The following is a 26,714-nucleotide window of genomic DNA, read 5'->3' on the forward strand; positions in this document are numbered from 1 at the left end:
GGATCCCTGGCCCCAAAGCCCTGGCAGTTGGGGTCCCCCTCCAGCAGGGCTGGGGGCCAGGGGCAAGAAGCACGAGTAGGGCCAGGGGCTGTTTTGGGGGCAGTGAAGGGCACCAGCAGGGTTGGGATCACTTTGGGGGTGAGTGAGGAGCACCAGCAAGGTTGGGATGGCTTTGAGGGTGAGTGAGGGCTGGGGGGGGGGGGGCTTTTAATTTTAATAATGGATTTTGGGAAGGTTATCAAAGAATATGCAATTTTTGGTTAGAATTTGTGATTTTTTTTTTTTCCATCAGAGAAAACCTGGATCCCTGTTTATAAGACATTGGTTCAGGTGTCAGTGTGTGCGTGTGTGTGTGTGTTTTCAATAAGAGGTGGCTCAATGAAAAAGACAGTTTTTTTTCTGAATTTTCATGTAACCACAGCAGTTATAATCTGAAATAACAGAATCATTGCCTGAGTTGGATCTCTTGTATAGAAGTTAAAAGACAGAAACTGTCATCCAGTAGGGCTCATCGAGATTTACGTTCGTTTATTTAAGCCTAAAATATAATGGGATGTGCTTGTCTGTCTGGAAAATATACTTTCTTAATTATACCCTGGATAATATATATAGTATACATACAAACATGTACATATATAAATAAAGTTTTTGCTGCATAGGGTTGCCTAATTTTAAACATGTCAGTATAATTGGTTTAAATTATACATCTGGTCTAAAGACTTGGGAGTTAGGTCCTTTCACATTGTTGCCATATATACAATTACAGGATACAGTACTACATAATATATAATTTGATATATATACACATAACTATACACACACACGTATACAGACACAAAGCCATGGTCCTACACAAGAGGTTTACCTCAACCACTGATTCTAATATCAAACTACAAACTACAACTCAGAAGGCCCTGTTGCACCTTACACTGTGAGCTGCACAAATGTTAATCAGCGTCAGTGCTAGCTTGGAGTTTAAAACAGTCACACCCTTAGTCTAGAAACCTTCTCTGACCATCTTCCACCTATACACCTGTGACTTGCAATTCACAGCTACAGCTCCTAGTCCTGCCCCTACTCACCAGATGTCTATGGGGAGGATTAGGAGCTATAGCGGTGAGATGCCATTAGAGGGCTGGTGAGCCAGGACAGGCTTCTATCCTGACCTACAGGTGAAGATGTAAGACATCCCAGCTACTGGAGGACTTCAACTTGGGTGGCACAGCTGTGAGAAGTGGTCACACCTTATTGGAATAGGACGTAGGTAATGTGGATCACAGATAATCCTGCCCTGGAATGGAATAACTTTAAGTGACATAATGAGTGGTTAGAACCAATTTCAGGTGTTAATGTGTAGACAATCCAGGGGTTAAGAGCTCCAGGAGCCACCCAAAATTACCAAGTAACAAGGCCCTGATTCCAAACAAGCAAACTCAGTGGATTGATCAGTCTGCTGAATAGAGCCAACTCTTATTTTAAAAAAACGTACATTAACAGTGTCTATAATTAGTCTATAATTAGACTAAATATATATAGTTATACTTTTAAAGTATCTTACTCCTTAAGTCTATTAAAGCAGATACACAGTTAAAAGCAGTTACACTGGAGTGTTTACAACTGGAAACCATACTCAGCACTAGCTGTATGTTTCCAGATGATTTATAGGCAGAAGTGCATATGGAGAGTGTGATTTTAAAGCCTAGTACTGTATAATGTGCATTACAGAAATAAATAATACTAAAAAAGAACATTTCCGTGAAAGCCTGGGTTACTGTGGAAATGCATTCATCCAAAAGAAAAAACTGTATTACCTTATTACAGAAATCCTGACAGATGCTGCCAGCTGCAAATAGCAGCAGCCACTGAGGTGCAACAAGGCCCCTATTAAAGCTTTTAGTCTGAGATGGGGATACATCTCCATTAAATGTGACAAATAGCACCTGCATAACTTTTATGGAATTATTTCTACTTCTGTCTTTTCTAAATTTAGTCCCAACTAGCCAGTTAGATTATCTGTCTAAATACGGGCAAATCACTCAACGACACTGGGCATTGTCAGATGAGACTGAAGTAGAACAATAAGTGTCAAACACATACAGGACAAATAACACAATCTATTTCCTTCCTAATGCTCCTAATGAGTTCTTGTTCATATTGAACAGAATGGAGAATACAGAAAAGATCCTTGTAAAAAAGCCCATAAAGAAAGCAGTGGTGGCAAACTAGCAATCTCTATTATAAACTCTTTCAAAAAGAAAGTAATAAAACTATGGAAAAATAATCCCATCTGTCTAGCTTGCATGCCTAGCCTATTTGACGGTCAGGAAAGTAAAAATATGTTCATATAAGAAATACAGAAGACAGATGGCAAGGCAAGATTCAACACAAGCATCCATGCATTCTACATCTACAAACTTGTCCCAGACTAGAATTTACACCTTCATCTTCAAAAGAGATTATTGTCCAGATTCATTTGAATTATCCATGATTCACCTCTTCTGGAACATTCAAAAAACTTTGTTTTTATAGACAGGCATAGAGGAAAAAAGAATTGCAAGTACATTTATCTGATACCAGATATTTAAAATTATTATTTTCTTGAATTTCATTGAAGAAACTCACATATGTATGAAATTACACACATGCATGCATGCACACATATTTTAAACAAATAAATTACTGTTAGTTCATTTGTCAGTAATCATGGATGAGCAGCTGCTAAATTGATTTTTTTCCTGCAGTGAAAAATATTGTTTGGAAAAATAATTCTTAAAGGCTTTTCTTAATATAGCAAGGCTTTGGAATGTTGAAGCAATTTAATTTTAAATTGGCAAAATTATGCAAGTTCTGAAGAATTAAATGCTCCCCTTTAGCAGCATTTGTAACATTATCTTTTATTGAGACAAAGTCTGTTACATTATTTTATTTATTATGCTTTAGGCTGAATTGCTTATTTTTAGCCAGTAGTCTTACTGCTATTTCCATCAGAGTTCTCTGATTAAATGAACATGGACAGGAAAATGCAAAGGACCTGCAAATGACCTAAGAAAGTCTGCTTATGGCACAGAAAAGCACTCAAAAATGGGTAGATATTCAAGGAATCTTTTTATCCTTTCCATTCAACTTTTGTACACGTACACTTTTAATTCCATGCCATTCAAATACAGCAGTTAATTCAGAATTATTACATGTTTTTACTAGCAATTAAGGACAGCTGGTATGGATTCACTAAGAGCTAGTTGTGGCAGACCAACTTGATTTCTTGCTATAAGGAAATAGGCTCTGTGGATGGTGGGGAAAGCAGTGGATGTGAAAAGACTTTAGCAAAGCTTTGGACACCATCTCCCACAATATACATGGAGGTAAATGTGTGGCTGAGTTGGTAGTGTCAGCATGAAGGCTTTGATGAGCAGATGCTCTGGAGAGGAGAACTAATATCAAGAGGTGGGATCCATCTGACCAAAACTGGGAAGAGCATCTTTGGGATCATCTGGCCAACTTAATAAGGAGGGGTTTAAACTAGGTTCCATGGGGAATAGTAAATAAAGCCTTCCAGCAACAGAGTAAATACTCCAGAGGGGAAAGAACTGAAAGAAGCAGCCCAACTCTAGGAAAAGGTCAGAGTGCCACAGAGTAGCAGCAGGTGATGCAAAAGGGAAGCAAGCAGGTCAAAATGCAAAATACATTCAATGTATGTATACAAATGCAAGAAGTATGAGGAATAAATAAGATGTGCTGGATGTTGTAGCCAGTAAAAAGAACTTTGATCTGACTGGTATCACGGAAGCCTGGTGGGACAGCCCTTGTGACCAGAATGTCAACCCCCTGTTGTGAGAAGATGGGGTTTGGGAGAAAAGGAGATGGTGTTGCTTCTATGTCAAAACACATTGTTCCCTGGTTCAGGAAGAACACAATGGCAGATCATAATATATTTGGTTGAAGATAAAAGATGCAACACTGATATAATGGTGACTATTTATTACAGGTCACAAATCAGAAGAGGTAAATGAGGCACTCTTTAAGAAGCTGACAAAATTATCCAAAAGTTATGGGATGGTAATGATGGGAGACTTCAATTTTCCAGACATCTGCTAGAATAACTTATACAGCCAAACGCAAGATTTCGAGCTGGTTTCTAACATGCATGATCAGCTTTCTGATCTAGAGGTTGAGGATACAACTAGGGAATCATCTATTTTGGATCGTGTCCTGGATCAATAGGGAAGAATTAAAGGAGGATGGGAAGGTGATGGGCAACTTGGGATGGAAGTGATCACAATATGACAGAATTCCATATCATGGGATGGGAAAAGCATGAGACCAGCAAAACTAGCACACTAGGTTTTAAAAGGGTAGATTTCAAGAAGTTAATAGGCACGGTACTATGACAAGACAGACTGAAGAATAAAGGTGCCCATGAGGGTAGGAAGCTTCTAAAGAGCACAGTATCAGATAACCAACAAGAAACTGTTCCAAGATGATGGTAACAAAAGAGGAATAGTAAAATAAAAATTGTGGCTGTAAAAGGAGCTTCTAGGATGTCTCAACTGCAAGAAGAAAGCATACAGACAATGGAAAAATGGGCAGGTCACCAAGTAAATATACCAGGGAGTACCAAAGGCCTGTAGGAACAAAATCAGGAGGACAAAGATAAAAATGAGGTACACCTCTGGAGGGAAGCTAAGAACAACAGGAAGAGAGTCTATAAATATGCTGGACAGAAAATAAAGACAAAGGAAGCTGTGGGTCTACTTTTAACTAGCCACAGTGAACTCTTCATGGTAGAGGCAAAGAAGACACAGCTACTCAAGAGTGACTTTGCCTCAGTCTTCATTTAAAAAATTAAGCTGCCACCAAACACATAATAAAATAATTTGCATAACTGAGGCGGCAAAATGAGGGATAAGATAACAGAAGATACAGTCAGAGAACTTTTGATGGTCCTGAATGAATTTGAGTCAACAAAGTGTGATGCACTTCATCACAGGGTACTAAAGAAACTGGTGGAGAAGATCTCAGAGCTCTTGGCAATAATCTTCATTAAGCAATGGGAGACGGGTGAGGTACCAGAGGACTGGAAAAGGGTCAGTATAGTGCCCCTCTTTAAAAAAGGGGTGGATGAAGGGAATTCTGTGGATATAGTGTATCTGGACTTAAGCAAGACTTTTGACAAGGTCCCACATAACCCTGTCATAAACAAAATGAGAGAAATGTGAACTAGACAAAACCACTGTTAGTCTGCCAAGTTCCAAACAGGAGATGCACTACATAAAAAAAGCCCAAAGGAATGTGGGTATAGTAATTATCTACATAGGAAATGTAACGGGCTGTGGAATATGTCAACTTTATATCAACTTGATTTAAATCATTGTTTGTTTCTGATATATGATAAAGGGGATACTAGATATGAGCTGAAAATAGCTGTGACTAACAAGAACAACTAAGAGGTATGGCTAAACGAAACTGAATTAAATGCAATTTTTTTGCTCCGCTTTCTTCTATTTTTAAGCTGCTTTTTTGTTTGATACAATTGTAACACTTTGTGACTAGAAACACAGGATTACATGGCATCTCTTGGATCATCAAGTCCAGACCCCTAATACTCTTAACAACTAAGTCATATAGACAATTCCATAAACTGATCAGCTTAATCTTAAAAGGAAGTCAGGTTCCTCCCCTACCCTTCCCACTAGTGAACAACTACTTGGGAACCTCATTCCTTTGGTGTCTAGAAAGCTCCTTCTAAGTTCCAGCCTAGATTTATTCATGGTTTCTACCCTTTTGTTGTTGTCTATTATAGTTGTGTTCAGTTAGTTTCTGTGTCTTCTCTACACGTTCAGTCAATTTAATTTCTCTGGATCGTTTGCTTTTTTTTCCTTGCTGACTAAACATTTTCAAACAGGAACAGGATTAAAATTCACAAGGAGATTTCAGCTCACGTAGTGTCCCAACCTACTTTTAGTTCATTTTGTTTAAAACTGACTGGATTTCAAATTGATACTGACCCTGCAAGCCAGAATCCAATTTCTAATCCATGAGGTATCTGTGATATAACAGAACAATTTTTTTTCCTGTTACGCTGCCTCACCCATATTGACCTTAGTCCACCAAATAGGGGAGAGAAGGATTTAGCTCACTTGAACATCACAAACATTTCTGATAAACTTACACTGATCCAATACATAAAAAGCAGGAACACCTACTGTCATTGCAAATGTCAAGAGGGGAGGATAACAGTATACTTCCTGGGTGTGGGTACACATAGCAACTGAACCATTCCAAAACATCACTGATTTGGAATCATTTTATAAATCGAGTGAAGTTCTGAGCTTAAGGGGGTAGAAGTAAGCATCCAGCCCATCATGCCTTGCAGTGGGTAAGTGGAGGGAGACTTGCACTCAGGGCTGGGGTTCTATGGAATGACCTGTGATGGAGGGAATTTTCAGATTTCTGCTTTCCCTTCTCTCCTCAACATGAAGGCTAGGGATAGACATTAAACATAAACCAGTTTAAGTGATCAGAAACTGGTTTAAACCTGTAACAGAACAGATGGTAAGTGCACATAAGCCAGTTTGAAAATGGCTAAAATGAATTTGAAATAAACCTAGTTGAATATAGTATCAGCCATAACTGATTTGGCTCAAATCGGTTTATGCAGTGTCTGTCCCAGACCCCTTGCTGGTTTAAGATAAACCAGACACCCTCAGCATCCCTTCTGGGCTGGGCAGGGCTCTCTGCTCCACAGCAGGGCTGGCCCGTCTCCTCTGCTCCCTGGCTGGAGCTCCAGAGTCTTGCAGGATGCTTCCCTCCTCCCATCACCACTCCCTGCTAAGCAAGAATTCCCCTCTCCCTTCTGCCTTGTGGAGAGGTGTCTGTGTATTACCTAGCAGACTACATGCTGCCTAAGGTCCATGCTGAATCAACAGGCAGAATCAGGTAGCTAGTAATGTCCTTCTGTTGTTTTCTTAACTGGATGATAAACTGTGTTATCAATTCCCTTCTGGGCTAATTGGAGCTCCTGCCAGAGCCTGGCCATGCCCCTCTCAGCTCAGCACTGTGGCAGGAAGGGAGGACTGCTCTATTGCCCCTGGCTTCTAGCCTGAGCCACTGCAGGCATGTGCCTGCATTTCTGGGATGTCTGTCCAGTTACAAAACTGATTTAGCCAAGCCAGGTTGGACTAACCTACAAAATTGAACCAATTCAAGCTCAGGCTTTTTGAATGTCTGCCCCTAGCCATATAGGCATTTGTTACATCACATTAAATCAGGATGATCTAAAGCTAGTTCATCTGAAATGGTTAACTAACTGATCAGCCAGAGTTAACCTGATTTCACCTCAAAAGTGAATTAGCTTTACATAGGGTACACCATTTTTAGAGCAATCTCAGCCCTGCAAAGGCCTGCATGCCTGGCCACTTAGATCGACCTACCCTGCAATGTTTGTATATACCTTTGGTGTCCACCCATTGTGCTAAACTAGTTCACAGTGAATTAGTTCAAAATACTACATCATTTTTCAATATAGTTTTAAAGCATTGCAGGCTAATTTAAATCAGTTTAACAGCCTACAGGCTTCAGGTTTTAACCACATTTAAATTGCTGTAAGTGTTATGTACATCTATGCCCAATTATGGAACAGAGATTGCAAAGATATTTTAACTGTCTCATCCAGCCTCTCAGTGCAGAAACATACTAGTGAAAAGGATTATGTATAAATAAGCCCTTTCTAGTTTTAATTACATTCCTTTTTTTACTGTACCTATGATAAATATAACAAATGTTCTGTTTTGAAGAGGCTGTTCTGTCACTGCATTTTCATAATACTCACAGCTTCTAAACTCTAAGTTTAGAGCTGGAAGCAAAATATTGCTTACCGAGGGTGAACAGTAATGTTGTGACCTGACAACCCAGTCTAAGTATAAGGTAAATTATGACATTTCTTCTGGAAACAAGTACACAGTCAGGTCTGTCACTTGAAAGGCTGGCCCACAGGCAAACAAAGTAAGGGGTCAAAAGTACACCTTACCTTCAGCTTCAATATATTGGTTTTAGGCTTCTAAAAAGCCCTTCAACATAAACAGCAAAAAATACAATAAAATAAAATAATCAGATGTACATGTTAAACCTCTCTGCTAAATGCAAAGAAATCATAATCTCTTTTTTAATGACCTTCCATTTCTTTAATCCTTGCCAACAGCAACTTGCTTTGTTCATTATTAGAAAAATAATTTAAAATATTATCTTTTATTGGCTCTTGTTAAGAGCACTGTATTCTGATTTATTCTAGAAAATTTCTCAGGGTTTTATACATTTATTCTTTATCAGTATTTCTCTGGAGTATTTCTTGATTTGTTACACTGAGTCAGAATTCTCCATAATCTATATTGGTGACAACTTTTGAGGAATTACTTCCTCATGAAAAGGAACAAAGCAGTATTTTAGACCATTTAAAGGATTTGTTTTTGTGGCTTTCAGTGTTAAAAAGGCTATTTTTAAAGGTTCTAATCATACTACCTTCATCATATTATTTTTCCATAAGGAAAATATTTAAGGCAAAAATTAAGACATTTCCCAATATAGTCTAAATATTTTCTCAATCAAACAATATGACAGAGGATCAGTACAGAAATTACTGGAAAGCCTGTTTTTTATTTTGACAACTTACTCAAATTCTCCAGTTAGATGTAGCATGCTATGTTACTACTTCAGTTACCACGATTCTACTTGAAAGTTATGGAGATTAATGTGGTGGTAAAATTATTATGATGCATCTTCTTATATCACCGATTTTACATCTTTCTCACAGTTCTGCTCAGTACAGCATGAGCAAGACACCATTGGAGAACAGCGTACTTCCACTGATACAGTATGAATTTAGTTTGCCATGCACAAGCCCACATGGGAAATCATATAAACTACTTTCTAAACAGGCTCAGTTTTAGAAGGGAGCTCCCTGTTCCCAGAAGGCAAGTGTCCAGCTCTAAAAATGTTTTTGTTTCATTTAAATCTCACCCCCCAAAAAACAAACCCTAAACTAATGTCAAACTATATTTCAAAATGCATGGCTGAAATATAAATATATTTGATTTCACCCCTAACCAAGGCAATATAGGCCCTGAAGTACCAGGCTGTGTCACAAAACAATAGAACTGCACTGAGACATCTCCCTGAACATATGCCAGCGTGGCTGTAGAGCCCAATTCTTGAGTGACAGTCATTTCCACACTTATCACATGTGAAGCATAGCTTTCTCACCTGGGTTGATGACCTCTACTTAACACAGGAGGTCTATGGGCCAACTAGGGGAGAGGCACTGCTGGATCTGGTTCTGGCCAAGGGGGATGATCTGGTGAGGAATCTGGGGATCGAGGGGAAGCTTGGTGAAATGACCAAGAAATGATCACCTTCTCCATTCAATGCAAGATGTACAAATCCCTCAGTAAAACAGAAATCCTAAATTTTGGGAAGGCAGACTTTCACAACCTCTGGGGACTGGTCAGTCAGGCACTAAGAGATCATGGCCCCTCAGAATGGAGAGTCCACAAGGAATGATTATTCCTTAAGAACTCAATCCTAAAAATTGCAAGGAAAGTCCATCCTGTCCCACAGGACATGCAGTCAGCAGGCACAAAAGCCCTCTTAAGCCCCCTTGGCTAAACCGGGAACTGTTGAACATCCTGAAACTTAAAAGAGAAGCCTACACCAAATGGAAAATGGGAATCATCACCAAGGACGACTACTCAACACTTGCCTGCACCTGTAGAAAGCAGTTCAGAAAAGTCAAGGCAAAAACTGAACTCAAACTAATCATTGGAATCAAGGACAACAAAAAGTCCTTCTTCAGATATGTGGGAAGTAGGAAAAAGAACAAAGGCAACATTAGACCCATGTAAGATAAAATGAGGCAACTGACATTTCAATCCCAAGAAAAGGCCAATCTCCTAAACAAATACTCTGTGCTATTTCCATCTGCCCAGGGAGGTCACACAGTCTGACAGAATGCAAAACTTCCAGGGAGTGGGAGATGGGCCCAAAATATATGCTGGTCAGGTGAACGAAGACCTCAAAGTGAGATGAGATGTACATAAGTCTGCAGGCTGAGATGTACATACGTTCGCAGACCCAGATGAAATGCACCCAGATGGAGTCTTGAAGGAGCTGGCAGACATCATACCAGATACAGACTGTTAAAGCTCATAGATGACACTAAACTATAGGGGAAGGCAGCCACACTAAGAGACAGACTGGGGATACAGACTGACCTGGACACCCTTGCACAGTGGGTCTACCAAAACCTGATGGTATTTAACCAGGAAAAGTTCAGGGTGCTCCACCTTGGGAGGAACAACGAGCATCATACTTATAGGCTTGTGAAAGAGACTTGGGGGATCAGATTGACCACAAGATGAACATGAGTCACCAATGCGATGTCATGGCTGGCAAAGCTAACCAAACTCTGGCATGCATCCAACAATGCATCTCTAGCAGAACCAGGGACATAATCCTCCCACTTTACTTGGCATTGATGAGGCTGCAACTGGAATACTGCATCCAGTTTTGGGGCCCCCCAGTTCAGGAGGGACATAGGTAGTCTCAAGAGAGTCAAGAGGAGAGTCATCCATATGTTCAAAGACCACGAGAGCAAGCCTTATGAAGAGAGGCTGAGGGACATGGGACTCTTCAGCCTGGAGAAGAGAAGGCTCATGAGTGCCTTGGTGCCAGCCTATAAGTACATTAGGGGAGAGCATGAGGATCTTGGAGAATAGTTGTTCACAAGAGCCCCTCAAGGAATAACAAGGTCCAATGGCCATAAATTTCTAGAAGGCCACTTTAGATTGAACACAAGGAAAAACTTCTGCACAGTCCGAGTGTCCAGGGTCTGGAACAGACTCCCCCCTACTCTAGGCACCTACTCTAGACTCATTCAAAAGATGTTTGGATGTTTATCTTGTTGGGATCATTTGATCCCCACAGACTTCTTGCCTATGGCAGGGGGCTGGACTCGATGATCTTGTGAGGTCCCTTCCAAGCCCTAATGTCAATGAAATCAATAAGTTCACACTGAACAATCCTGAATGTGATGTGGGGTTCTTCCCAAGGATTTTGCTGTCCTCTGTATATTGGGTTCTTTTTTCCTCAGAAGCCTTCATTCCACCATTAAAAGACTGTTTCCAAGTGCTTCAGTTCTCAGCAATCTTATCCCAGTCATTTGGCTTCATGTTCATTGCCTTCATACCTCTCTTGCAAGCATCTTTGAACTGAAGATAAGGACACTCACCTGGTCTTGTTCCTCTAAAGAATTCTCCATACAAGAGATTCTTGGGTATACAGCCATCATCCATTCTCTTCATATGACCAAGCCATCGAAGTTGACATTGGCTGAGAAGAAAATGGATGCTCAGAATACACATCAGGAAAAATCATTCATATTTTTCCTCTAGGCCACAGATGAAAAGTAGGTAATGGGATGATTTTAATAGGCTCAGCATACCTCTCAAAATGTGTCATTGTAAAGGCAGACTCATTTTATCTGGGAAAGTGAAACACTCACCGAAACTGAGGACAAAGAAAGGATAAGGGCAGAAGGAATTTGATATTCCAATGAACATATTGCACATGCTTGCTCAATTTGTTCAAACAGGTTGAACTTGTTCAGTATCAAAAAAGGCATATTTAATAGAAGCATGTTCTTACATAACACTGCACTCCAACCAAATAGAAAATATTAGATAAGAGATTACGTATTATTAAATGCCTGTGAGGCAATAACCTCCTATTGTTTTCTGAAACTCTACTTTTGCTGTCTATCTTCTGGTTTGCTTCTCTTAGTTGGTAAAAAAATATACAGGGCCCTTCCACATGACCTAACTGCTCCAGGCAGGCCACAGTTTGAGAATTATGCTAAAAATCTTCCTGTTTTTCTTAGGTACAACTTAACACTAACTGTATTTATTCAACTTGTAAAATATTTTTTAAGTAAAATTTTAAGCAAAAAATACATTATATATCTTTGTTTGCTTGTTTTACTCAAAAACTTCAAAAAGCATTTTAATCCCTAAAATCAGAGAAGATCATTTCTCACTCCATAGGCAGAGTAACTTAAGTAGACTCTGGCATCACACAGATGCTGCAAACAGATTAAAGTGAACACTGAGCCTAGGGAAACCTTTTCTTTTAGTAGGTATTCCCTACCTCCTGCCCTCCCTAGCACACAACTCCCTTCCCTTGTTACAGTGAGGAAATACTTGTTTTCATTATGCCTAATAAACACAGTCTGGTAAACCTTTCCTAGGTTTCTCTTTATTAGAAACCAAATAAGATAAAGTTAGATCAATTCAGTGTTTTTCTCCCCAAGACCTGGCAGCTCCTTAGTTTCTCTTTCAGGATTAAATCATCTCAGTTGCTCTTTTATTCATTCCTGATAATAAGTCAATGTCCTTAATAAAGGTAGTTCTCATATTCATCATTGACAGCCATCGGTTTCGGGACACCATGGAGATTGCACCTTTAGTGGGTTACCAGGTACCACCACAACTTCCTGAGGGGCTGAGGAGCCCAAAGTGTGACAAGCAGACCTTCTGGCAAGTTGAACATACAAACTCAGGTAAGCTTGCACTGGCATGCCAAGTATTGTTTTGTCTTGCCTGCCTTTGACACTCCTTCTCTAGCTCATCATTGACCCTCTTCATCTTGAAGTATCATAGGCCCTGCTCCACAGTGGTTTTCCACTCACAGTGGTCCGAAGTGATTGATTCCCAGTGTTGGCCGTCCATGTACAGCTCACAAAAGCTTTTCTTGCAGACTTCAACAAAACACAGTTTGGACTGTCAAAGTTGATGCTTGCCAGTGGCCAGCTCACCAAATATGTCACTGGGGATTCAGCCACTGCTCACATGTCCTAACCAATGTAGTTGTCTCTGTCTCAGGAGCATGAACCTACTGGGTATCTTGGCCCATTCCAGAGCAGCCAAGTTGGAGATTTTGTCATGCTCAGGATACAGGGGAGATATTGAAGGTGGAAACTGTTCAGTTTTATTTCTTTTGTAGCATAAGCAGTCCATGTTTTGCCACCATAAAATAGAGAACTAAGTACACAAGCATCTTTGTCAACAGAGTGAGAGCTCTGGTTTTCCAAACTTTATTTTGAAGTTTAGCCATGGTGTTGCTTGCCTTTCCAATGCAAGCATTGATTTTGGTTTCCAGGCCAAGATTTTGTGAAATGCAGCCCAGGTAAGTAATTTTTTTCAAATACGTGTACGCTCTTATCACTTGTTGATCCATGAGTTCTGTCTTCTTTAAGCTAGTGGTCAGATCAAAATTGTCACAAGCATGAAAAAGGCCATCCATGAGACTTTGCAGTCCTACTTCTGAATGACTAACAATTGCTGCATCATCAGCAAAGAACATTTCATGGACAACAACTTCTTGGGCTTTTGTTTTTGCTTTTTCATATTACATTCATGTATTTAGGTTAGGGTGATCATTGGTCCTGTTTTAAACCCTTTGTCCCTTGTCTATTTCTGAATGAGGAATGAACAGCAAAAATCCGGGGAGGGGTTTCAGTTCATTGGTGAAAATACATATCAATCATTTGTCCTTGTGATTCTATTGATTGTGCCTAGAGGTAGGACAGTGCACAGCCAGGAGGAGAGGGTTTTGAGCCATTGAGGGAGGGAGGTGATGGTCCCGCCCCTTGCTGCTGATTGGCCAAGGAGGTGGTAGCTCCACTCCTCACCACCGATTGGCCAAAGGGGGCTGCCCCTTACCAAGGTGCTCTCCTGTATTCTGGGGGTGCATTAGTGGCCATTCTAATATGGGTCCTTAGATTTTTTTAAAATTAAAACAGCTTAAAGAACATTTAAGTGATACTGTAGTCATGATGGTCCAGAAAGTATATAAGAGGCAAGGATTTTTGTGGGATGATATCTTCAGTTGGGCCAGCTTTACCTTTGGGATAAACTTTAAGTGTTCTTCCTTAAGTTTCTAGGTGAGAAGCAGACACAGCTAAATAGCAGAATACATCAATAGAATGCATTAATAAGGTTAATGGGCAACTCTCCCACAAACTACCATAAAAAACTTGGGGGGAACCCTACACCAGTATTTACTCTGAAACTGGAAAATATTAGAAAACCCTTTCAACAGCAGCTTCCAAAAACCTACTTCTACTAATCCCCTACTATCCTATCCCAGGAACACTATTATATGCTCTTCAAAAGAAAAGAATTTAACTAACTTACTGGTCACTAAAAACCAGGGATTTAAAGTAGACAATTACTGTGTGACCCACTATAATCTACCTGATAATTGTTAATCTCTGCATTTCACAGGTGGTACTGACTCACCTGAATGGTCTTGCTCTTCCATTATCAGGTTTCTACTGCATCTTCCCTGCCTGTTGGCTATCTGATAATTTCTCTGATATCCTGTTTTTATTTACATCTGGAGTTTTCTACAACCCTTGTACCATCTATTATTTAGCTCTGCTGTTTTTACTTCTCTCCCTGTGATCTGAGGTAGGGTACCATGTACTTGGAAGCTTATCTAAATACCAACTGTGGACCTGGTCCAATAAAACATATCACCAACAAAAACAGTTTAAGCATACTGGTAATTCTCCAGCTGTGTATTACAAGCAAAGATTTATTTAAGACTTCTTAAAAGTTTCTACTATAAATCCTTGTTTTAGCCACTCATTTTAAACCACAGTTCCTGCTTTTGGGGTCAAATTTTTCTGGTTTGATCTCTACCTGTTAGCAAACTTCTATAGAAAACTTGTGTAAAAATGGCTTTGAGAGTTAGCATAAGAGAAGTTAGGCTAAAGCAGAACTATCTCCCTTTTATGAACAAACAGTGTGAGCACTGAAACATATGGAGTAGGAAAGTTAGAAGCTGTCAGAAAAATAGTCCTGGTGGAAGAACAGCACCTCAGAGTTTTCAAGTAAAGGCTCCTTTTAATCTTCACTGAAATAAAGGTTGGGGGGGCAAAAAATCAAATCATGATTTTTGTATCAGTTCTTTTAAACCTGTACTCTAAGTAACGGAAAAAAACTTCTCAAAATTCACAGCCTTGTCATGCACAGCCCAGAGTTACTTCACTGGCTCCATTGTACAGGTTAGATAATTCAGGGCTCTGCAATATGAGTGTTGTATTCTGAAATATTTTAAGTGTTAAATAAATTACATGAAAGAAGATAACAAATTCAATGAAAGAAGTCCATCTCATTTCATGCACAAATTTTAATACCTGAAGTAAAGGCCTGATCCAGTGTATACTGAAGTCCACTCCAGTGACTTTAGTATAGGTAAATTCATCCTTAAATGAGAAAGCACTCCGAGCAACCTAAGTTAAGAATGTATTAAAAACAACATCCAACACATGTGAGTAGGAAATAATTATCTGACTCAAAAGGGTGTTATAATTTAACTCTGAAAAACAATGAGCAAGAACAGTATAAATAGTACAGATAAGGTCAAATGAGATGTCAGGATCTCCACAGCTATAAAGATGGAATAAAAGCTGCAGCAAGCTGGAGTTTCCCTGTTGGCTACGGTTCTCCTTTGCCCTGGCCCAGATCTCCACCTTGTTAAGATTATGTGGATGTTGTTTCCCATGCTGGAATCCTATGAGTGACTTCATTTAATGAGAGGAAGCTGGTGCATAGAAACAACACACTCTCCTGTACCAAGCTGCAAAAGCCAATCACCACTGGATGGATTAATGGCGACAGAGATGGGACCCATGAATGTAGCAATTTCGAGCAAGAAATCCATGAAGGTGGCAGCAGCCTGATGGTCATCCTGCACCTAGATTGAGTCAGGAGTGCCATTCAGCAGCTGCCAGCATGACTAACCAGTCCTATTAAGCCCCTCTCCCCCCCCCCCCGTTCTCACTGTACATGGGGAGGGGAACTAGAAAAGGTACCCTAAACCTAAGCTGTCTTATCTGTTCCTGGCTGGATAACTGCATCCAGCAGGGTTGCTCTTTCTGCGGTTGAAAAACATTATAAATGTCTTCTCTTCAAAGCAGAGAAAGTGGAAGAAGGAAAAGTAGAGGAATCTCAGCCTATGACATACTCTCCCCTTTGGAAAGATCTGCAACTTCTGCAGATGGATGTGCGGATCAAGGATAGGACTCTTAAGTGACCTCAAAACTCATCCATGAGCTGTGATAGAAATCATCCTTGAATCAAGGGACTGCCAATGGTAAAAGTAACAGAGAGCAAAATTTGATTAACAGTATTACTAGCAATGACACATTAGCCAGAATGAATACAGCTTGTCTTTTAGATTTTGGAACATGTGGATAAGTAGAAAAAGGTGCATCTTGGTAGACAGTTAAAATTTTGACAGGGTTGACATTTAAAAAAACATTTTATTGATGAAAAATGTTAAACACTGGACCTCTGTCAAACATGGGACCCACAATTCTGTTTTCTATTTTTTATTTGATCTTATTTCTCTTTTAAAAAAATACACAGAATAGGACTGTGCTTTAAGGATTCCCTAACATTTTGGCTTGGCATTTTTCCTTTTCCATTACAGTTCCGTTTTAGAGAGATTTTGATTGACTAGTCATAAAACACTTTGAAACACTGTAATAAATTATAACTTTGGACAACTTCTATTTCCTCTTTTATTTTCTTTTGCAAAAAACAAAAAGTGGATTAGCATTATACTCTGGATGTTTCTCAATCTACTACTTGTCAGTTCAGACCCTTAAATGCAGCACCAGATGGCTGGCTTCATAATAGCAGAGAGGCAGTGTGGATTTCTAGTTTATTGGTTGGAGGAGTAGCCACTGAAGGAGTGCACTGTAACTCTGTGCTCCCTCTGAATTCTGGAGAGAAAAACTTCCTGCTCATATCCTATGCAGTATTGCTGTGTAGAGCCCAGCTGTTCTTGTTTTATGCATCAAGTGAATTTGATCTTAACTGAAAAATTTTGTAGTGATTTTATAATGATTAATGATCCTTGGTTGCTGAATTTGTGAAAACTATTTTGAGTCACCCTTGAACAGGAGTAATCACTTGAGACAGTCAAAATAACTATCAATTTTAAATTAAAAAATTTCCCTAGGAATCCTATATGTATGATAAGTGTATAATTCGTTTAGCTTATCTAATACATAAGCTACTTTATGAAAAGACATGTTAATCAAATCAGGGTTAATGTACAGTATACAAGACTGAATGATAATAATGGTATAAAATGAGGAAACATAATGTGTGGAGAAACCCTGTACAGCATGCCCTTCATTTTCACTGACTAGCCTATACTTTTATATTTCTAAAATGCCTGTTTTCTGAATAGTGGAGCAGTATTGTAATGCTAAATAGAACACAAAATGCCAGAACATGTTTGGTTTTGGGTTTGTTTGTTTTTTTACCTCCTTCTGCTTCCAAGGTATTGAGTAACAGAGGCAGGATAAGGTAGTGTGCTTGGACACTTTGTTCTCACTCTGGCAGGTTCATACAGCACATCTGTATCCAGAAATATGCTGCCTCTAAAGACTGTTACACGTACAAATTAAAACTTGCTATAAAGTTAAGACTATTTTTCAAGGTCTAAATTTATAGCTGGTTGGAGCATTTTATGGTGTGATAGCTACTTTGCAAATGTAGGTGGTCTCAAGGTAATTGAACAATTAACCAGTTAATTGCAAAATATCTGTAACCTGTAGAGGGGCCTAGGAGAAAAAGAGAGACTGCAGGGCGGAATACGACTTTCAGCATGCCAGGCTTATTCCTCTGTCCTTCCTTTTGTATCTTCTGAGCCCACAAAGAGGAAGTGAAGCATGAAAGATTGCATTCATATGGCTTTCCCTATCATCTGAACTCCACTGGCTTCTTTAAATAAAACAAATTAAGATAAATTTGCTATTAACTAAAAGCTAAAATTTTAATGTTGGCAAGCATCAGTGATTTCACTGTTAAAGTTTCCTCTGAAGCCTTAATTTTAACACATTATGACTGAATCGTAGGCGCAATGCATATGCATAATTCTGGTGAAAACATACTACAATTAATTCCATGACAGGTAGGTATGTTGGTAAAAGTGTTAGCTGGCATTGCTATGACCTCAAAGTTAGTTTGAAGTTGGAGGTATCCTGAGAGAAAGCATTTTGAGAGAGGTATAGACAGACAACATAAAGAAAAACAAAATGACCGAGAGTAACAACTGGATAACATCAAAAACCGGAACAAGCAGGACTAGAACTGGATAGAAAATGGTTTATCTACCCCTCAAAATATGTATATCTTGAACTGTTTTCCCCTGCTCGGCTGTTCATTGGGGTGACAGACTCACCAACTCAAGAACAGCCAATGCAGCAGTGGACTGGGAACTCACTTGGACCATTACTGTCCACCACTTAAGTACTTGCTTTGCTTGAATTCAAACAGGGATTTATGCCTTGGTTTCTTGTATCCAAACTCAGAATCCTAAGCCCCTAAGCTCTTCCGAAGCAGTTGGCATTCTCTGACAGGAAATCACATCCTTGTTAAAACCATTAGGAATGTGCCTACAAAAAATTCAGTTTTGACTAATGAATGCTTTCCAGAAAGAAACTGTAAGAAAATGTCTTCCCAGCTGATCATATTTCTGAATTCAAATTTCTGATCAAGAGATCGCTTGCAACCGATTCTTCAGAACAATGGCCTAGTGCGGTAATTATATACACTAGTTTACCAAAGGCCTACACCAACATACAATACTTAATAAAAGGCAGAATTGCCTCTGTATTAAATAGGATATCTGAGGGTCCACAAGTTCCTGAAGAGCACAAAATTGAAACTAAATGCAGAATGCTGTATATATATTATCTGAGATCCCTTTTCCACATTACCAAGCCAGCAAACCACCTTACCCCTAGGGAGAAGCCAAGTGTTAAGATAAAAGACTAAAGAAGCAGGTGGAATGTAAAGAATCCATTTACCATTAATACTCTCCCTGCCACAATTCTGTAACTCCAGGAATATGCTATTTATGTCTCCTTGAGCACACAATCAACCCGCCTTCAGGTCGCTGTGTGTATTTTCTCACCCTGTTAATACATACTTGTCTTCTATAAGCCTTCTGTCTAACTTTGCCCTGTTTTCCCCACACTTCTACCTACCTCCCCCCCCGCTTTTAGCCACGTACCAGTGGAAATATCTACGTGTTCAATTAGTGTGGCATAACAAACTTCAGAAGAGTCTGCACCGGAATTGACAGCTCCTGGGCACAGCCTCTTCAAGTATGTCTGGCAGCAGGCTTGGGGGATCAGCCCCAGACTCCAGATCATGGTATTGGAGGGGCTGGCTGGGGTGCCCAAAAAGCAGAGCCATGTGGCTAGGCAGCAGACAGGAGTTTGTCCCCCCTGGACTAAGTACAGACATTTGGGGAGGTTAAATTGGGTTCAAAATGACCGGCTGATTTAAAACTTAGCTTGTCCTGGTGCTGTCTTTACAGACCTGGTCTCAGTGACCAGCAGTCAGTCTAAAACATTAACTGAAAAGAAGTTTCATGCACCTAAACCAGTCTAAAATTGCAGAACCCAGTTTAAGATAAACCTGGATCTATGTAGTATCAAACTTACTCAGTTTAGGTCAAACTAATGCCTCATCTCCTGGCAACCCCCTAGCCCCAACACTAGCTGCCCCATCCTGGCTTACCTGATATTGGGCAGCTATTTTTAATTGATTTAAACTCACTCTAATGCCCCTGAATGTCTGTACTTGGCCCTGTTGCCTGGACTGACCAGGCACAATTTATGTCTGGGTCACAGTTTACATGTGCATTTAGACACAGTTATTTGCACCACCATAAGATAGTATTGTCCCCAATAGTACTGTCTTACAGTACTGAAAATTAGTTTGCTGTTGTCTAACAGCATTGCACGTGTAGACTGTGATGCTTTACATCACAGCAAATTAGTCTACCGTGCAGGTAAGCACACATGTAGAAGTAGCACTGACAGTCGAGGAGGGACCACCTCCTCCTTCTCACTTCCAGTGACTTGCTCTGGATCCAGATGAGAAGAACACTAACATGAGAAATCCTGCTCAATACCTTAAATTCTGGGATGGAGCATGTTCAGTGGAGCTGGCACACAATTTGATCAGCATGTCAAGGAATACATTCAATGAAGACAATCCTTTAAAAATGTAAATGCCAGTCTCCAAAATCTCTTAGGCATATGTGCAAAAAATTATATTTTCAGAGGTTTATAAACTGGATATATTAGAGCGCAGCTCAATAAGGATACCAAAAGGCAGCTTTCTGATTTAAGCAAAACCTTGCCCAATTTTAAGTCCATGCTCCAAAACATGAACACACTAAAGTTTTTCAAATAATTGTATAATTTTAACACAAGTATAAATAATATGTTTTTTTCCACCTAAATGCATTCTGTGAACATATTATAATTGGCTGACAGCTGTCAAAATAAAATAATTAAGCCTAAACCTATCATGCTCAAATGCTTAATATTTTGTAAAGTTATAAGCAACTGAAACCAGACACATAATGGAAAGCTTTAGGCAATATTAATCTCTAGGTAGAGCTGGAAGCTCCACCAATAACTGTGTGGCTTACAGTAGCTTAAAGTAAGGGTCCACAGTAGCTTAAAGTAAGGGTCAAACTCCCACTGCGGAAGGGTCTGCACTGAATCTCATCTAATTAAAATATAGTCCATGTTCCAGAAAGCTTAGTGTCTAAACATGACAACAGATAATAGGAAGGGGGGCACAGAGCATTACTAATTTTATCTGTTATCATAAGCATCAAGTGTAAAACTATTGTCTGCTGTGTATCCTAGCAGCAGTATCCATTTACAATTTAGAAAAGCACATTAGCAGTATTTATGACGTAGGTTAAATAGGTAATGGAATTAGACATATATACTAGTATCATTGCTGTCTCTGAAAAATGCACTTATTGCTCCATGCATTAAGTTAGCAATAATATATTAGACATACTTTAGTATGTCTTAAATACGTCTTTCCAAAGAGTAAGCTGACCTATGTTTTGTGGGCTGTTGCCTTGTATAGCTAATAAAAGGAATCAAAGGGTGCCAGTAAATACCATGATGTAGAAGGCTGGGGGAGGGAAGATAGACATTAAAAAATACTGCTTCTGGGTACTGAGGCTAACAAAATTAAAAGTTTAAACCAAAAGATTAATGTGTATTTCCATGATTAGATGATATACCAATGGCAAGTGCAACTATTATTTAGTTGCAGGCTGTGGCTGGAATATGTGTTTCCCAAAGCCAGAAGCTGTCATAATTTAATGAAAGTACCTTGCTGTCAATCTCAAAATAGGGGTTCTTACACTGACTGGGTGGTCTGAGATAAAGGTGTAAAGTAAAGATCCCTTCCTCCTCAGTACACACATTCACAGCAATTTGTAGAGGGACTATTATTCATACATATAATTTTATGCTGACAAAATATGAATGCTTGCTATATATTTCTGACATATATATATATTTTTTTTTGTCAAAAAATATTTTTTCTAGTATCTGTCAGGAAAAATTGAGTTGATAGTAAAAAAGAAACAAATACAAATAAAAAAGGAATGTAAGCTTATAGAATTCATAGATGCTAGGGACTTCATAGAAGGGACCTCAACAGATCAAGTCCGACCCCCTGCCTGGGCAGGAAAGAGTGCTGGGGACAGATGAAGCCAACCAGATGCCTATCCAGCCCTCTCTTAAAGACTCCCAAGGTAGGGGAGAGCACCACCTCCCGTGGAAGCCCATTCCAAATTTTGGCAACCCTTACTGTGAAGTTTTCCCCAATATCTAGCCTAAATCTGGTCTCTGTCAGTTTGTGACCATTGTTCCTTATTACTCCAAGAGGCGCCTTGGTGAACAGAGCATCTCTGATCCCTTGCTGCCCTCTCCTAGTGAATTTGTAGATGGCCACAAGATCACCTCTTAACCTTCTCTTGCAGAGACTGAAGAGGTCCAGGTCCCTCAGTCTCTCCTCATAGGGCTTGTCCTATAAGCCCTTAACCATACGAGTGGCCCTCCTCTGGACCCTCTCTAGGTTATCCACATCCTTCTTAAAGTACACCACTCAAAACTGAATGCAGTACTCCAAACTGCAGTCTGACCAGTGCCTCATAGAGGGGAAGTATCACTTCCTTGGTTCTATTTGTCATGTCTGCTGATGCATGATAAAGTGCAGTTAACTTTGCTGATGATTTCATCACACTAATGACTCATGTTTATCTTGGAGTCCACTATGACTCCGAGATCCCTTTCTACTTCTGTGCTGCTGAGAGAGGGTTACTTCCCAGCCAATAGGTGTGCTGGATATTTTTGTGCCTTAGGTACAGCACTCTGCACTTCCCCTTGTTGTATTGCATTCTATTCCTTGTTGTACTGTATGAATGAATGAATGTATGAAATCTCTAGCTAAATTCAACTTCAAACAATTCCTAGAAAAACATGATATCTGAAATTGAACAGAATCTGCATTTTTTAATGTTTACTGGGTTTTTTTTGGTCAAGTGGGCGCACAAAGTTTCCCCCAAACAGACCCCTTGTCACAATTTCACTTATACTTTCTCCCTTCTTAAAAAACTTTTCCCCAAGTATTATATAGATGTTTATACTGTCACCACTTATTTGGCACTAGTTGCAAATACTAATTTTTCTGGAGCTGGCAAACATGATTATTACAGCAGTATCCATGCTATTTTCTGCAGAAACACAAACACTTGTTATATCAGCACGAATACTAACTTCATGTTATGAATTATTCATATATCTAAAAGTCTAATTAGGATATGCAATGTAAGCATTTATGATCTAAATCATGATGCCAGAACAGTGCCCCAGAGTTTTGAAATACTATAACAGATTCAAGCCTCTTACACTGACTTGGAGTTGCAGAATTATAACTGCAGGGATAATTTAGTTCACTTAATATAACACTGTTTTACAAACAAACCTGTAAGAATCAATACAAAACTTAAATCAGTGTGCAGATAATATTAAATTAATGTCCACTTTAACAATATCTTATCTAGCACTATTACTTCAACTATAAAACAGTGAAGAACCTGATTCAAAGCTGCTCAAAACAGGTGCATTTACTCAAACAAGTAGTCACACTGGCTCCATACAGACATTAAGGAAGGTTAGATCAAGTAAAAATAGCCACCTAATGGGCTGGCTGCTAACAGAGGGGAGGAGGAGTTGGTGGGGTGGAAATCAGGAGGGCCACAGCAGAGCAGGTAGGGTCCATGGGATAATTTAGGGAGATTGCGGGGGACATGAGGACTGGGGGCTTGGGGTTGGTAAGTATGGTTTGCAGGGAGCATTAAGGGGGAAAGACAGCTCCATATAGGGTTTGGCAGGGTCCAAGAATGTTTAGCAGCACCAGGTGGGCTTGCAGCATCCGGGGGGTGGAGGGGTTGGAGGAATGAAGGAGCTCTCCCTGCCACCCCCAAGACCAGGAACTATTTTTAGCCCTTCCATCCCTTCCTCCACCACCAAACAGTCCCTGGCAAACCTACTCCCCATCCCTGCTGTCTCTCCCACCCCAACTTACATCCTCGGCTCCCAGCATCAGCAAACACTGATAAAACCGGCAACAGAAGTAGCTTGTGGGATGGGGTGTTTTGTGAAGGGGGAGCTGGGGGGTTGGGGGGAATGTTATCTTTCTGGACATGGGGTGTGGCACTAAAAATAGCCTGGTGCCAGCGGGGTGGGTAGGAAGAGCACAGAGCTGGGGCCAGCGGCTGGGCTTTTCCATCACTGGGGCTGTGCTGGGAACTAAGCAGTTTAGGACAGTTAGAATGGTCTAAAAGTGGTCAAGCCAATCCAAGTCAGATTACCTTTAAACTAAGCCCTCTGGGGGATGGGGGGACTACCTCCACTGCTGGCCTGCTGAGCAACACTTGCAAAGCCAGCAGGCCAAGGCACTTAAGGGAGCCCACCCCTGCCCCAGCCCACCCCTGCCCCAGCCCTGGTACAATCTGTGGGCAAGGCAAGAACCCCCAAGGGGACACGTGCCTGCCTGTACACAAATGCCAGGAGCTTGGGGAATAAGCAGGAGGAGCTTGTCCTCCTGCTTAATGCAAATAATTATGACATCATAGGGATAACAGGACCTGGTGGGACTCCACCCATGACTGGACCACAGGTATAGATGGCTATACCCTGTACAGGAGGGATCGAGTAGATAAAAGGGGTGGGGGTGTAGCTCTTTATGATAAGGAAAGCTACGCATCCCTGCAAGTGATATTTGTGACCAGTGTGGATGACTGGAGACCCTCTAGGTTAAAATCCATGGGGAACAGAGGACACAACAGTGGGAATCTACTACAGACCTCCCACCCAAAGTCAAGGGCTTGACCTGGAGTTTGCCTGGGAACTGGCTGAGGCTGCATGCTCCAGGACCATAGTTGTCATTGGTGACTTCAATTACCCAGACATCTTCTGGGAGGTTCCCTCAGCAAAATCTGAGTGGTCGCAAAGCTTCCTCTCGTGTGTGGATGACCTCTACCTGACTCAAGAAGTCTATGGGCCAATGAGAGGTAAAGCGCTGTTTGACCTGGTGCTGACTACTAGGGATGACCTAATCAGCGACCTACTGATCGACGGGAAGATAAGGAGGCTTATCAGTGAGGTCCTAAGGGACCACGACCCCAGGGAGAGGGGAGTTCAAGAAGAGAGGTTGCTCCTCAAGGGAGCGATCCTCAACGCACAAGATAATTCTATTCCAACTTGGAGGAAAGGCAGCAAAAAGGCACTAGCAGACCTCCTGAGGCTAAAAAGGAAGTCCTACAAAGGTTGGAGGATGGGATTCACCTCCAAGGAGGATTCTTCTGCATTGGTCTGGTCCTGCAAGGAGCAAACCAGGAAATCCAAGGCTGCAACTGAAGTCCAGGTGAGGGAGATCCTCTGCCCTCCATTAATGCTGAACTCGTGAAGGAACACCTTGAGAAGCTGGATACCTTCAAGTCAGCTGCCCCTGACAATCTACACCCCAGGTACTCAAGGAACTTGTGAACATCATAGCCCAGCCTCTGGCACAGATCTTTGAGACCTCCTGGCACTCTGGTGTAGTGCCTGAAGACTGAAAGAAGGCCAATGTGCTACCTATCTTCAAGAAAGGGGGGAAAGTGGATCCGGCAAACTATAGGCCCATCAGCCTGACCTCTATCCCGGGGAAGATCTTAGAAAAGTTTATTAAAAAGGCCATCCTTAATGGACTGGCTGACGCCAACATCCTGAGGGATAACCAGCATCGGCTTGTTGCGGGCAGGTCTCGCTTGACCAATCTCATTTCCTTCTATGACCAAGTGACTTATCACCTGGACAAGGGAGAAGAGATTGATGTCATATATCTTGACTTCAAAAAAGCCTTCGATCTGGTATCCCATGATCACCTCTTGGCAAAACTGGCCAATTGTGGCCTTGGGTCCACCACAATCCGCTGGCTGGGAAATTGGGTCCGTAGTCGGACCCACAGGGTAGTAATTGATGGAAGTCACTCATCATGGTGTCCTGTGACCAGTGGGGTCCCCCAAAGCTCTTTCTTTTGACCCATATTGCTCAACATCTTCATTAATGATGTGGACATTGGAGTCAGAAGTGGACTGGCCAAGTTTGTCGATGACATCAAACTTTGGGGCAAAGCATCCAAACCAGAAGACAGATGGGTCATCCAGGGCGAATTGGATAGGCTCAGCAAATGGGCAGATGAGAACCTGATGGTGTTTAACACTGAAAAATGCAAGGTTCTCCACCTTGGGAAGAAAAACCTGCAGCATCCTTACAGGCTCAGCAGTGCTACTACGGAAGAAAGAGACCTGGGGGTCATCATTGACCACAAGATGAACATGAGCCTGCAATGCGATGCTGTGGCTAGTAAAGCAACCAAAACACTGGCTTGCATCCATAGATGCTTCTCAAGCAAATCCTGGGACATCATTCTCCCTTTGTACTCAGCCTTGGTGAGGCCGCAGCTGGAGTACTGCGTCCAGTTTTGAGCCCCACAATTCAAAAAGGATGTAGAGAAGCTTGAGAGAGTCCAGAGAAGAGCCATGCGCATGATGAGAGGTCAGGAAAACAGACCTCACAATGACAGGTTGAGAGACATGGGGCTCTTTAACCTGGAAAAGCGCAGGCTCAGGGGTGATCTGATAGCCACCTACAAGTTTAACAGGGGTGACCACCAGTATCTGGGGAACATTTGTTCCCCAGAGCGCCCCAAGGGATGACGAGGTTGAATGGTCATAAACTACTGCAAGACCATTTCAGGCTGGACATAGGGAAGAATTTCTTTACTGTCTGACCCCCCAAGGTATGGAACAGGCTGCCATCGGAGGTGGTTGAAGCACCTACATTGAACACCTTCGGATGCTTATCTTGCTGGGATCCTATGACCCCAGCTGACTTCTTTCCCTTTGGGCTGGGGGCTGGACTTGATGATCTTCTGAGGTCCCTTCCAGCCATAATGTCTATGAAATCTATGAAAACCTCAGAGGTAGTCAGACATTTTTAGACAGATCTAACCTTCTTGGAACTTCTGCACAGTTTACACTTAGTTCCCTAATTAGATCCCTAATTGATCTAAGTGTAAGATTCACACTTGGGCAAACTAAGTTAGATCTAGTAACCATTTTTAATGTGATCCAACTTGCCCCTAGCTTCCCCAAATGTCTGTGTCCACCTGCTGAGGTCAGTAGGATAGCATCCATAAAGGCTATAC

The 26,714-nt window shown here is 40.9% G+C and overlaps 1 protein-coding gene across 1 annotated transcript in view; it reads right to left on the reverse strand.

Annotated features, from left to right (window-relative positions):
• The window catches only part of SNTG2 (syntrophin gamma 2), a 597,901-nt gene that overhangs the window by 436,972 nt on the left and 134,215 nt on the right, over positions 1-26,714 (reverse strand). The gene's annotated exons all lie outside the window — the stretch shown is intronic.

The sequence above is a fragment of the Crocodylus siamensis genome, chromosome 1 (assembly GCF_052110815.1).
Source record: "Crocodylus siamensis isolate JL-2025a chromosome 1, ASM5211081v1, whole genome shotgun sequence".
NCBI classification, from domain to species: Eukaryota; Metazoa; Chordata; order Crocodylia; family Crocodylidae; genus Crocodylus; species Crocodylus siamensis.